Source organism: Staurois parvus, unplaced genomic scaffold (assembly GCF_062004578.1).
Source record: "Staurois parvus isolate SC_StPar_1 unplaced genomic scaffold, SC_StPar_1.0 ptg000287l, whole genome shotgun sequence".
NCBI lineage: Eukaryota > Metazoa > Chordata > Amphibia > Anura > Ranidae > Staurois > Staurois parvus.
In genome coordinates this window covers 19,298,787-19,311,999 of record NW_028318083.1, presented here as the reverse complement: position 1 = coordinate 19,311,999, position 13,213 = coordinate 19,298,787, and the positions used below count along the sequence as shown (strand labels likewise).

General features: G+C 45.2%; 1 long non-coding RNA gene across 1 annotated transcript in view; it reads right to left on the bottom strand.

Moving 5' to 3' along the window:
• Window positions 1-10,866, bottom strand: part of LOC149458420 (uncharacterized) — a 55,358-nt gene extending 44,492 nt beyond the window's left edge. The window contains exon 1 of the long non-coding RNA XR_016313431.1: window positions 10,641-10,866. This is a non-coding gene — a long non-coding RNA (uncharacterized LOC149458420). The remainder of the gene's footprint in view (window positions 1-10,640) is intronic.
• Window positions 10,867-13,213: the final 2,347 nt, after the last annotated feature.

Sequence of the window (13,213 nt, the reverse complement as noted above, 5' to 3'; positions counted from 1 at the left end):
GGAGGGGGGATTATGGTGTGGGGTAGGGCTTGGCCCCTTTGTTCCAGTGAGTCCTGACCTCAACCAGATAGAAAACCTTTGGGATGAATTAGAGGGGAGACTGCAAGCCAGGCCTTCTTGTCCGACATCAGTGCCTGAGCTCACAGATGCGCTTCTGGAAGAATGATCAAACATTCCCATAGACAAACTCCTAATCCTTGTGGGCAGCCTTCTCAGAAGAGTTGAAGCTGTTATAATTGCAAAGGGTGGACCAACTCAATATTGAACCCTACGGACTAAGACAGGGATGCCATTAAATTTCATGTGTGTGTAAAGGCAGGCATCCCAATACGTTTGGCAATATAGTGTATATACACAATGGATGATATGTATAAATTATGCATTTTTTAGGTTGCACCTTAAGTCTTATAAAGACACACTCTCTATGGAAAGACCAAAAGTTATTGTTAAAACATGTTTTTGTGCATTTGGTACAAATCCACCTTGGCGATGTCAAGCTCTCCACGTCCTTTGCTTGACAATCCCTTGGCTATTAGCCTTGGAAATGTCTAGAATTGATTTTCAAGATTTTATCTCCTTTAACTTTAATAGGGATCACATTAACATTCACAAATTTTATGAGTTCACAACTGGCCCATGAATCAAACCCAAGCACATTCCCTTATCGCTAATGCAGACACATTCCACTTTCTCACACACACATCCCCTTTCCCTACCACAGCCAAATTGTTATCCCCCCTATAGCCTTATCCTCCACCCATATCACCCATGTCACCATATCACCAGCTACATAGCATGTCTGACTACTGCAGTCTCATTTCCACCCTAGTGAAGCCATATATTCCCCTGCCACCACAGTTATACCTCCACTAGCACTATATTCTCATACTATGATTGGATGTTAGTGCAGACAAGGGGCAGTAACCAGCCAGGAGAATTGTGATTGGCTTCTGGGCAGTTTTAGTCCTGCCCACCACTGAGGACAGCAACGGGAGGATGATAACTGGCTAAAGTACTGCTGAGGGAAGGGGAAAGCCAACTCCCAGCCAAGAAAGGAGTCGCAGGGGGTGTTGGACACTGAAATTCTTGTAAGCCAGCTCCTAAACTGAGAGAGACATGGGGCTACAAGTTCCAGGAGGTCTGGGCGCAAGAAGGAGAGGAAAAGGAAAGAGGAGCCAGGGAATTATGTAGGAAGCAGTGATACACACCAGCCATGAATGCTGTAAAACATAGTGTTGACCCTTCCATCATGATAGCAGTTCACATGGCAGCACATTATGAAAAATACTCATACTTGTAATAGCACATTAGAATTATGATGCTGTTTGGAAAAATTCTTATTTTTGTCACTCTGAAAAAGTAGATTCTGGTCCAGAGGGAATGGTTAATTGAGGCTGTGAATTGCTGCATGACCTACATTTCATCCCATCTACAGGTAATGGAACTATGCCTTGGCATGAAGTGCGGCGTTTCTGTCATTACCAGCAGAAATAACATCACTGAATGTCACAGGAAACCCCTTTATCTCTTGTGATGGGTCCCTCGGATTTTATTGTCTTTCCATAATTCCAATAACATGTCAAAAAAGTATACTGGGAAGAAAGAGAGACCCAATCAAAATGCCTCCATTTAGTAATGTAACAATGAGCGTCAGCTTGCACAAGTCCAGACAATTCTATAATTATGCTCTTCTAAGTATTTTTTGAGACGGAAGAAAGTTATAATGAGTTCGGAATGAAATTATTTTGTATATTATATACTAAACCTGCAGGTAAAACTTCTAAAGAAACTAAAAGACATACAGTATTTCCATATAGAGATCTTTTTCTTCTTTCTGAATGATAAAAACATTCAGAATGGTTTAAAAGTTTCTGGTTTATCACTTACCTATCGGGCACTTTTACCCCCTTACTGCCCAGACCAATTTTCAGCTTTCAGTGCTGTCGTACTTTGAATGACAGTTGCACGGTCATGCAACACTGTACCCAAATAAATGTTTTTTTATCATTTCTTTCACGCAAATAGAGCTTACTTTTGGTGGTGTTTAATCACCACTGGTTGTTTTATTCTTTTGCTAAACAAATGAAAAATTATGGAAAATGTTGTCTCTAAGTTTCTATTATAGAATTTTGCAAACAGGTAATTTTTCTCCTTCACTGATGTGCTTTGATGAGGCTGCCCTGGTGGGCACTGATAGGCAGCACTGATGGACACTGATGGGGCGGCACTGATAGGCAGCACTGATGGGCACTGATAGGCTGCACTGGTGGGCATTGAAGAGGGGGCACTGATGAGGCTAGGTGTCACTTATTGGCATCACTGACTGGCAGTACTGATAGGCAGCACTGATGGGCACAGATTGGCAGTACTGATGGGCACAGATTGGCAACACTGATGGGCACAGACTGGTAACACTGCTGGGACCATATTGGTAGCACTGCTGGGCATTTTGGGGCTGCACTGATAATCAAGGCACTGATTATCAATGTAGATGTCTCTTTTCACATTTGCTGGTTATCGGCAGTACTTTCCTCACACTGTGACAGTGTGAAGAAAGTAGTACCAATAACCTGCAAGTGTGTTTACATGGTGTTTAGCTCTGATAAGACACAGCTGATCACATGGTAAAAGGCTACTGTGATTGGCCTTCTACCATGTCATGTGATCAGCTGTGTCCAAAGAACCATGTGATCTCAGAGAGCACCAAGTGCGTGCTGCTGGGGATGCGCAGGGGGCGCAGTTCTGAGAGGACGTCATATGACACCCTCCCAAAACAGGACGACTGTGCTGTAGCCATCATTCAGCTATAGCCCAGTCGTCATGTGGTTAACATGGATAATATGTAAGTAATATAATACTGTATATAAGTGCTGAAATTTGAAGGTAATCTCATGGATTTAGTTTTGGAAACAAAATGTGACCAGTCTGAGTGTAAGGAACATATGAACATGATGTATGAATTTTTTGTTTGTGGTATTGTGTTATACACATTTTATGAACTTGAACCTCTGTATTAAACATAATCTCCCAAAACGTTGAATTGTATGAAATATAATATGTAATTAAATACAAAAATGAAAATATCCTCTTACTTAATACAGTGAACTGATAATAAAATAAATCCCCCAAACTCACAGTAGATACCAGACGGTATCTTTATGTACCTTCCTTGTCAAGCATCTTGACTACACTTGCAAAAATATATGCATATACCGAGTATACACTATGGTCAGGACTTGCACTTTCCTATGCATGATGGTTCATGTGTGTGACAGCTCTTGGGCTAGACTTCCTTTCTTCAACAAGGGATCTAAAGTCAATATATGCCAATGTTTGGAAAGGATCTTTCTTATCACTTTATGATCTTTATTGTATCCAGTGATGAAACTAGGAGCTTGGGTATACTTAATATCCACATTCTTCCAGGTGGATACATTTTAGCTAATTTCAGAGGCTCAGAAGAAATTTTACATGAGAGATAGATTTTATGAACCAGGCTAAAACTTTCAAAAGGCGTTTTCTTCAGAATAATTTTCTAAAAACTCTTTGGTTGCAAGCAGGAGTGGTGAAGGAAATTGTGTATATAAATACATCAATGTGCTCAAGTGAACAATTTGTATTAATAAATATCCTCATTGAATAATATCAGTATAGTTGGTAGGACATGAGGTAATTTTTAGTTCTGGTAGTATTATGACACTACAATATTTTAAAAAATGTAAAACATTTAACACATTTTGGGGAGCACTGTTTTGACATTATTATTATTATACAGGATTTATATATAGCCAACAGTTTGCTCAGCACTTTACAATATAAAGGGAGACAATACAGCAACGATACAGTTCAATACAAGAGGGTTAGGGGGCCCTGCTCCTTGCAACTTACAATCTAAGACAGAGGGGCTGGTGGTACAAAAGGTAATAACTGTGGGAGAATGAACTGATAGGAGGAATAGAAGATTCCATTATTAGCTGAAGGCGGGATAGGCTTCCCTTAAGAGATAGGTTTTCAGAGATCGCCTAAAAGTGGGGAGAGTAGGCGATAGTCTAATAGATTGGGCTAGAGAGATCCAAAGGATGGGGAGGCTCTAGAGAAGTCCTGGAGATCAGCATTGGAGGAGGAGACAAGGGAACTAGAAAGCAGGAGGTCATGGGAGGAGTGGAGAGGATGGTTTGGGTGATATTTGGAGACAAGATTGGTGATGTAATTTGGGGCAGAGTTATAAATGGTTTTATATGTTATTGTTAATGTTTTGAATTTTATTCATTGGGCAATGGGAAGCCAGTGGAGGGATTGCCAGAGAGGGATGGCAGATAGGTAACAGTTAGTAAGGTGGATGAGTCTGGCAGCAACATTCATGACAGACTGAAGAGGGGATAGCCTGCGTTTAGGTAGGCCAATGGGGATGCAGTTACAATAGTCAAGGCGATAGATAAAAAGGGAATGAATAAGTTGCTTAGTGGTTTCAGAGGCTAAGAATAGGTGTATCTTGGAGCAGGGGCGGACTGAGAACTCATGGGGCCCCCGGGCAATAGAGGATCATGGGGCCCCTGTGTCCTTGCCCAAACTCAAAAAAGCCTATGGAAAAGGTACCAGGGGCATCTCATTGGGCCCCCTACTGACCCCGGGCCCTCGGGCAGTGCATGGGAGTTTATCAAGCGATCAAGGGAGGAGGTGTAGATGGAGAAGAGAAGGGGTCCAAGGACAGAACCTTGAGGGACCCCTACAGAAAGAGGAAGAGAAGAGGAGGAGACAGAGTTATAGGTAATGCTGAAGGTGCCCTGCGATAGGTAGGAGGAGAACCAGGAGAGAGCAGAATCTCGGAGGCCAAGTGAGTGGAGTTTTTTGAGGAGGAGGGGATGATCAACAGTATCAAATCCACAGAAAGGTCAAGTAGTAAGAGTATGGAGTAGTGGCCGCTGGTTTTAGCAGTTAGTAAATCATTAGTGAGTTTTAGTAGGGCAGTTTCAGTGGAGTGCAGTGAATGAAAGCCAGACTGTAAAGGGTCAAGAAGGTTGTTGTCAGTGAGGTAGGAGCTCAGGCGATTGTAGACTAAGCGTTCTAAGAGTTTAGAGGTAAACGGGAGCAGGGAGATGGGTCTTAAGTTGTTCAGGTTGGTGGGGTCCGGCGAGGGTTTTTTAAGTATGGTAGTAATCTGTGCATGCTTTAGAGGGGTGGGGAAGGCACCATTAGAGAGGGAGAGAGATTGAAGATGTAAGTGAGGGAGCACAGGACAGAAGAAGAGGGTGACCGTAGTAGTTGAGAGGGGACATGATCCAGGGGGCACGTGGTGAGATGGGCTTCTGAGAAAACTTTAGTGACCTCTTCAGTAGTAGCAAGGTCAAAAGAGGAAAGTGCTGAGGGAGGTTTAGTTTAAGGTATGATAAGTGGGAAAGATGTCTGTGTAGTGGAGATGCCCCTACGAATTGCATCAATCTTGTTTTTGAAATGATTTGCAATCTCGTAAGTAGTGAATGAGTTACTGGGTGGAGGTGGAGAAATTAGAGAGTTAAAAGTAGAGAAGAGATGACAAGGACTGGATGACAAGGTATTAATAAGAGTGACAAAGTAAGCTTGTTTGGCAGCATAGAAGGAGGAATTGTATGTTAAGAAAGCAGATTTATATAGGGTGAATGCTTGCTGAGATTTAGTTTTACACTGCAATCACTCCAGTGCACGACTATGTCACTTAAGATTTCTGGCGTCATCAGTCTGCCATGGTTGTAATGGTCGGGGCCTGATACTTTGTGTAGTTAGAGGAGCAAGTGAGTCTAGTATGGATGACAGCAAACTGTTGTAGATAGCAGTGGTCAGGTCAGGGCAGGACAGGGGAGAGATTCTGTCATAGAGTTGGTCAGTTGCAGAGTAGAAAAGAGAAGGGTTTAAGTTGTGAAGGTTTTTATAGATAATTGTTTTCTGCTTGGAGGGCTAAGTGTTTGAAGATGAGGACACTGTAAAGGTAATAAGATTGTGATCATACAGAGGAAAGGGGATGTTTGTTAGGTTGTAGGGAGTGCAAAAATGGGAAAAAACAAGGTCTAATGTATTCCCATCAGAGTGAGTGGAGGACTGTGTCCATTGTGTTAGGGCAAAAGATTAGGTTAGGTTGAACAGATGGGATGTAGCTGGGTTGTTCACATTATTGGGGATTTTAAAATCTCCAAGAATGATAGTGGGTATTTCAGAGGAGAGAGGGAGGGGTAGCCAAGCAGAGAAGTCATCAAGAAAGCGCAACACCAGTCCAGGAGGCCAGTAGATCACTGCAGTCCTCCGATCCTCAAAATAGCCGAATGCAGTGAGTATCAAAAGAAGAGAAGGATAGAGAGGGAGGGTTAGGGAAGACTTGAAAGGTGCTCAGTGGGGATAGAAGCAAACCAACTCCATCTCCTTTCTGACCACTGGGTCTGGGTGAGTGGGTCCAGAGAAGGCCTCCATAGGCAAGTGCTGCAGGAGAAGCAGAATCTCATGCTTGAAGCCAGGTTTCTGTAATTGCTAGTAGGTTAAGGGAGTGGGAGACAAAAAGGTCATGGACAGAGGTCAGCTTATTACAGTCAGAGCGGGCATTCACATGAAAAAGAGAGGGTAGTTTTTAGGAGCAGGGGGATTGAGATTAAATTGAGTGGATTGAGGCTATTCCTGGAGGTAGGAGGGTGCCTGGTGTGGGGGTGAGATACTGGAGGACCAGGGTTTTGGGGAGATATCCCCAGAGGTTAGGAGAAGAAGGAGGGTGAGGAAAGTAAGATGGAAGTGGGATGTATATGAGTGCAAATGCCTTCCTGTCCTGATGTTTGGGTCAGTAGCAGGGGCGGACTGACCATTTGGAAACTCAAGCACTGCCCGAGGGCCCAGGGTCAGTAGGGGGCTCAATGAGATGCCCCTGGTACCTTTTTCATAGGCTTTTTTGAGTTTGGGTAAGGACACAGGGGCCCCATGATCCCCTATTGCCTGGGGGCCCCATGAGTTGTCAGTCCACCCCTGGTCAGTAGGTGAGTAAAGTATTAGCAGGAGGTGATGGGAGCAGTAGTAGGGAGATGGTAGAAGTGAGGGTGTAAGCTTTGGGTGGAGCAGAGTGGTAAAGAAATTAGATTTTGAGAGCAGAGGATAGTAATATGAAAAGGAGTAGAGTGGGCATTTTAAAAGGTACATGGAGTGGGAATCAAACTTGTAGGAAATGTTTCCCAGGGTGTTTGCTTGTAGTCCATCCAGCGTGCAGTAGAGTTCTTTGTTGTATTTTCCTGCTGCTTGAGTTATCCTGCTTTAGTTAAACTGCTGTGTTCAACTGCAATTTTGCACTCCAGCAAAAAATGCACTGCTGTGTTCAACTGCTGTTTTGCACTCCAGCAGAAAATGCACTGCTGTGTTCAACTGCTGTTTTACTCTCCAGCAGAAAATGCCTCAATCCCTCTCTGTGCTTCCTCTGGAGAAGGGTGTAAAGTTAGGGCTGTGTCTATGTAAATGAGGTTGTCTAGTGTTCTGAAAAATTTGGCCTCATGTTGGATACAGGGCTGTGAAGCTGAATGCATTCCTGTCTACTAACAGTAAAGACAATATGTCAGGAGTCCCGGGTTTCGTCGCGGCGCACGGGACTGCACAGGCGCGAATTACCTAGGTGCAGCAACATGCGGGCGCTGGGACCCAGGTGTCCGCAGCGGCAGTTGTGGCCACACATGCGCACTCACGCACACGGGTGCGCGTCGGGCACCAATGACGATGCAGGGCACCCTATTTAAACAGACCTTTGCCGTGCTCAAATTGCCGTATGGTCTTACTCCTGCTGTTCCTGTTCATTGTTCCTGAGAGATTGCCTTTGTTGCCTACCCAGCCTACCCGGATTGCCGTGACCATCTCCCGCCCTGACCCTTGGCTTGTCTTGACCCTTCTTCTGTCTTCTCCTGTTTACCTGACCTCCTGTTGCTGAACCTGGCCTGTGACCCGTTGATCCTTTTGCCTGCCGCTCTGTACCGTCTGCCTCCGCTGTTACCAACCTGGCCTGTCTGACTACGCTGCACTCCGCCTCTTCACATCAGGCTCTCACCTGTTACTTGCCACTGGAAACTACCTCTACCACAGCCGGTTGTACTTGGTTGTACTCGGGGGCCACGGGGGCCATAACCTGGTCTCAGACTGCTCCAAGTCCATCCCCACCATCAGGGGCTCTGGTGAAACAGCAGGCTGGGGCTTAGATTCCGTGCCCTGAGGAATTCTGGTCTGTGGGTACCGCCAGTCGGCTCCTGACACAAGACTTGCTTCCCACCAGAGTAGAAGGTTGGCACAGAAAATTAAATAGGGGCTTCTTTAAAGTGCACTTGGCGCTATATATGCTTGAGGTTTGTTAACAAATGACAGGTTCTCTTTCAGTTCCAAACAGTCCAACTGTTGTCCTTGAGCCAAAACTTCTACTTGTAGCACCTCCTTGACCCAAAGAGGCATTGGGGGACCTCCAGAGGCAAGTGCGGGCCAGCATTTCACCCCATGGCTGACCCATGGCTAAAGTGGGGGACTGAGACAGAACGATGGACACCAGTCACTTTAGAAAATTTAACAAGGAAAATTTAAACAAAACAGAAGGAGGCAAGGATCAGGGGTCCCAGATACCCTAGTACAGTGGTGGCGAACCCGTGGCACGCGTGCCACAGCCGGCACGCCGAGCCTTATCTGTGGGCACGCCAGGAGAATCCAGCGGCGCGCTGTCTTCCCGGCTGTAGTGTGCGTGACAGCCGGGTCCCAAGTGCGCATGCACAAGAAGCAGTGCTCCTTGTGAATGGTAAGGCGGTACCTGGGACACATGACAGATCCCAGAAGCCGCCGGACCAATCACAAAGCGCAGCGCTTCTCGCGCATGCGCACTGGGCATCCGGCTGTCCGACGAGCGCCCACACTACAGAAGCCGGGAAGACAGCGCGCGGATGGATCGAGGAACAGGTAAGATAAAAAAAAAAAAAACTCTGCGGAAGTAAGAGCGGGTACCTGTCAAATTCAGGTACCCGCTCCCCCTCCCTCCCCAAAGGTCAGCAGTCATCCCTGTGCTGTCCGCAGTCTCTGGTCATCCCTGTGCTGTGTCCCCAGTCTCTGGTCATCCCTGTGCTGTGTCCCCAGTCTCTGGTCATCCCTGTGCTGTGTCCCCAGTCTCTGGTCATCCCTGTGCTGTGTCCCCAGTCTCTGGTCATCCCTGTGCTGTGTCCCCAGTCTCTGGTCATCCCTGTGCTGTGTCCCCAGTCTCTGGTCATCCCTGTGCTGTGTCCCCAGTCTCTGGTCATCCCTGTGCTGTGTCCCCAGTCTCTGGTCATCTCCTGTGCTGTGTCCCCAGTCTCTGGTCATCCCTGTGCTGTGTCCCCAGTCTCTGGTCATCCCTGTGCTGTGTCCCCAGTCTCTGGTCATCCCTGTGCTGTGTCCCCAGTCTCTGGTCATCCCTGTGCTGTGTCCCCAGTCTCTGGTCATCCCTGTGCTGTGTCCCCAGTCTCTGGTCATCCCTGTGCTGTGTCCCCAGTCTCTGGTCATCCCTGTGCTGTGTCCCCAGTCTCTGGTCATCTCCTGTGCTGTGTCCCCAGTCTCTGGTCATCTCCTGTGCTGTGTCCCCAGTCTCTGGTCATCCCTGTGCTGTGTCCCCAGTCTCTGGTCATCTCCTGTGCTGTGTCCCCAGTCTCTGGTCATCTCCTGTGCTGTGTCCCCAGTCTCTGGTCATCTCCTGTACTGTGTCCCCAGTCTCTGGTCATCCCTGTACTGTGTCCGCAGTCTCTGGTCATCCCTGTACTGTGTCCGCAGTCTCTGGTCATCCCTGTACTGTGTCCGCAGTCTCTGGTCATCCCTGTACTGTGTCCGCAGTCTCTGGTCATCCCTGTACTGTGTCCGCAGTCTCTGGTCATCTCCTGTACTGTGTCCGCAGTCTCTGGTCATCCCTGTACTGTGTCCGCAGTCTCTGGTCATCCCTGTACTGTGTCCGCAGTCTCTGGTCATCTCCTGTACTGTGTCCGCAGTCTCTGGTCATCCCTGTACTGTGTCCGCAGTCTCTGGTCATCCCTGTACTGTGTCCGCAGTCTCTGGTCATCCCTGTACTGTGTCCGCAGTCTCTGGTCATCCCTGTACTGTGTCCGCAGTCTCTGGTCATCCCTGTACTGTGTCCGCAGTCTCTGGTCATCCCTGTACTGTGTCCGCAGTCTCTGGTCATCCCTGTACTGTGTCCGCAGTCTCTGGTCATCCCTGTACTGTCCGCAGTTCTGGTCATCCCTGTACTGTGTCCGCAGTCTCTGGTCATCCCTGTACTGTGTCCGCAGTCTCTGGTCATCCCTGTACTGTGTCCGCAGTCTCTGGTCATCCCTGTACTGTGTCCGCAGTCTCTGGTCATCCCTGTACTGTGGCCGCAGTCTCTGGTCATCCCTGTACTGTTAATTAGTTTGCACTACTGTACGAGTTGTTTTTTCTAAACCAAAAGCTCGATATTCAGGTTTCATTGCAGTGTTGGCACTTTGAAAGAAATAAGTTGGTTTTGGGTTGCAGTTTGGGCACTCGGGCTCAAAAAGGTTCGCCATCACTGCCCTAGTAGAACACTTACAATCTTCCACCATATCAAACTTCACAGTGTTAGAACTTTTAAGCTGACCTAGCAAAACTGAAAGTACCATCCAAGCTTGTACACGCACCTCTTTTCTGTTTCCTAGGTTGCAGTGTGTTCTTCTCCAAGTGAGTCACCAGGCCCCTGCAATAACAAAGGTCCACCCCGGGTATCCTTCTTGGCACAGCTTCCCCCATCGACAGGCAGAACAGCTCCAGGACCACTTCAGTCCTATCTCCACATTCAGCACGTCAGGCCCCACACAGGCTATTCGGCCTAATAGCATAGCTCAATCTGGCAGCACCTCAGGAGGCCTTAGCGTGGGAGAAGAGAGTGATCACCAGACTTGTCCCAAATATTTATATCCCCCCAGTGTTCAAGGAGTGTCCTTGAAACTCCTACTGGGCTGGCTAAAGGAAATATAAATATTCCTAACTCAGTCTTGTTACAAATCTCCTACTTTTGCCATTGGTACCAGTGACACCTACTGGCAGCAGTGAGAAATCACAACCTGACTAAGCTTAGGGGAAGATCAAGTTAAAACCTATAGGGACAATCAGTCTGGGCTAACTACCACCCAGCCAAAAATTACATTTATGCAAAAGCACCTATTTATACTTAACAGAAAGGATTTGGCACTATGTGCATTGCAACCTATGATCTGACCAGCTGATCCCCTGTACCTATTTATATTTGCATACATATATGAAAATGTGTCACTATGTACAGATTTGAAAAATCACTTTATAATAAAATTTTTAAAAAGTGGCTTTTAATCCCAGTGATTGCTTGGCCGATAGCTATATTTAAAACATTTCACTTCTTTTTTGAAAAATATGATGTTAATCTGCTTAAATAAATGTGCAGATTTTAAGGTCTGTAGGATATGTGTCTCCTATTAATTTAAGCATTTTCTTTATTAGAAAAAGAGTACAGCCAATGAAGATGAAGCTAGATCTGAATAATCTCAACTTCTAACATAAAACAATAACAGTTACCACTGCATATCTCCATTCACTATCTCTTTTTGCAGCAGAACATGATTACTAAGTTGCCATTTACTTGCTGACTCAATGTTTTTAAAGTAGCAGACGAAAGAAGAAAAAAAATACTTTTTACTGTGAAAACAATATTTCTGTCTGATACTTTGATCCCAAGAATCGTTTTCAAGAAGAGATGATCTAACAAAAACAAGACTATAATATATCTATGCAGCTCCTTTTCAGGATACCATTTATCTTTACAACATAAACATTCGTTAGTATTCCTACATTTTCAAGGTGCCTGGGTGATGTAGCAAAGAAATCATACAAAAAACATGTCAAGGTCTATTTGTCACAGTGCCAATTCGGGGTGAAGCTATATAAATGATGGGGTCTTTAAAAAATAGCAGCCAGAAGTCATTCCTTACTAGTGATGGACTGAACACCCCGCTGTTCGGTTTGCAGTCGAACATTCGGACCTAACAAAAGTTTGACTGCGAACTTTGAACTTAATGCAAGTCTATAAGACTCAAACTTGTAAATTCAAAAGTGCCCATTTTGAAGGCTTATATGCAGGTTATTGGCTATAAAAGTGGTATGGGGACTCGGGTACTGCCCTGAGGGACATGAATCAGTGAAAAGAAAATTCAAAAAGTAAAATTCAAAATTTTCTTTACATATCATGCCTGGGGGTTCCCCTTAAACTAGCTGCAAAGTTGCATATCTGTACAATGTATAGAACCTGCTGCAGGAGGACTGATTATTTTTTTTTAAATGCCATTTTTATTAAAAAAACAGCTCCTTTGTCAAAGGTCACCTCCTGTGAGGTTTGACAAAGGAGCTGATTGGTGCTCCAAAATGCATTACCAAGGCTACAAGCCCACCCCTCTGATGCCACTTCCATTTTTTGTGTTCCACGGTGGTTTCCCTGAAGTCACTTCCTGTTCTGTGGTCTTCTCCATCTCTGAGAGCTGGTGCCTCCCGTGGAGCACTGATGTCCATCCCGCTTTAGGCTCCACCTGACCCTGGATGCCGACGCCAATACACCATCAGAGGAGTTGCTAGCAGAGTGGCTATGGTCCCCATCCAATTCTAGGCTTTTAATTCTCTTCACACAAGTGAGTGTTTTATGTATAGATCATTAAATTACTTCTCAAAACTGCACATAGAGGCACCCCCTTGTGTTCCTTTTTATTTCTGCAGAGATATATTCCAGTCTCTTGGTGGTGCTGCCTTTAGGTGTTCTCTATGGACTTTAAAGTTATTTAAAGTTATTCATGGACTTTATATGGATTTATTACATTTTATAGCTTACTATATTCCATGGTTTTTACTTTAGGTTTGCACCATATGCATATTGTATATTTGCTCAGGATGAACCTGACAGTGACTAGTCTTCATTACAGCAAGCTCCTGAACTGGACTAATGAACAGATATGGAAAAAAAAATACACAAAGCACACCAAAATGTAAGTAACAATGCACGCATCCATTATTTTTAGACAATATTTGCTTATCCTGGAGTTCCACTTTTAAAACAATTATCCACTTTAACATACACACGCACACATAATATCCAATAAAAAAAAATGTCAGCGCTCAGTGATAAATATTAGCTGCTAGCAAAAAGTGTTCATACACAAAAATACACCAAAATAATACATAAACACAATTATTT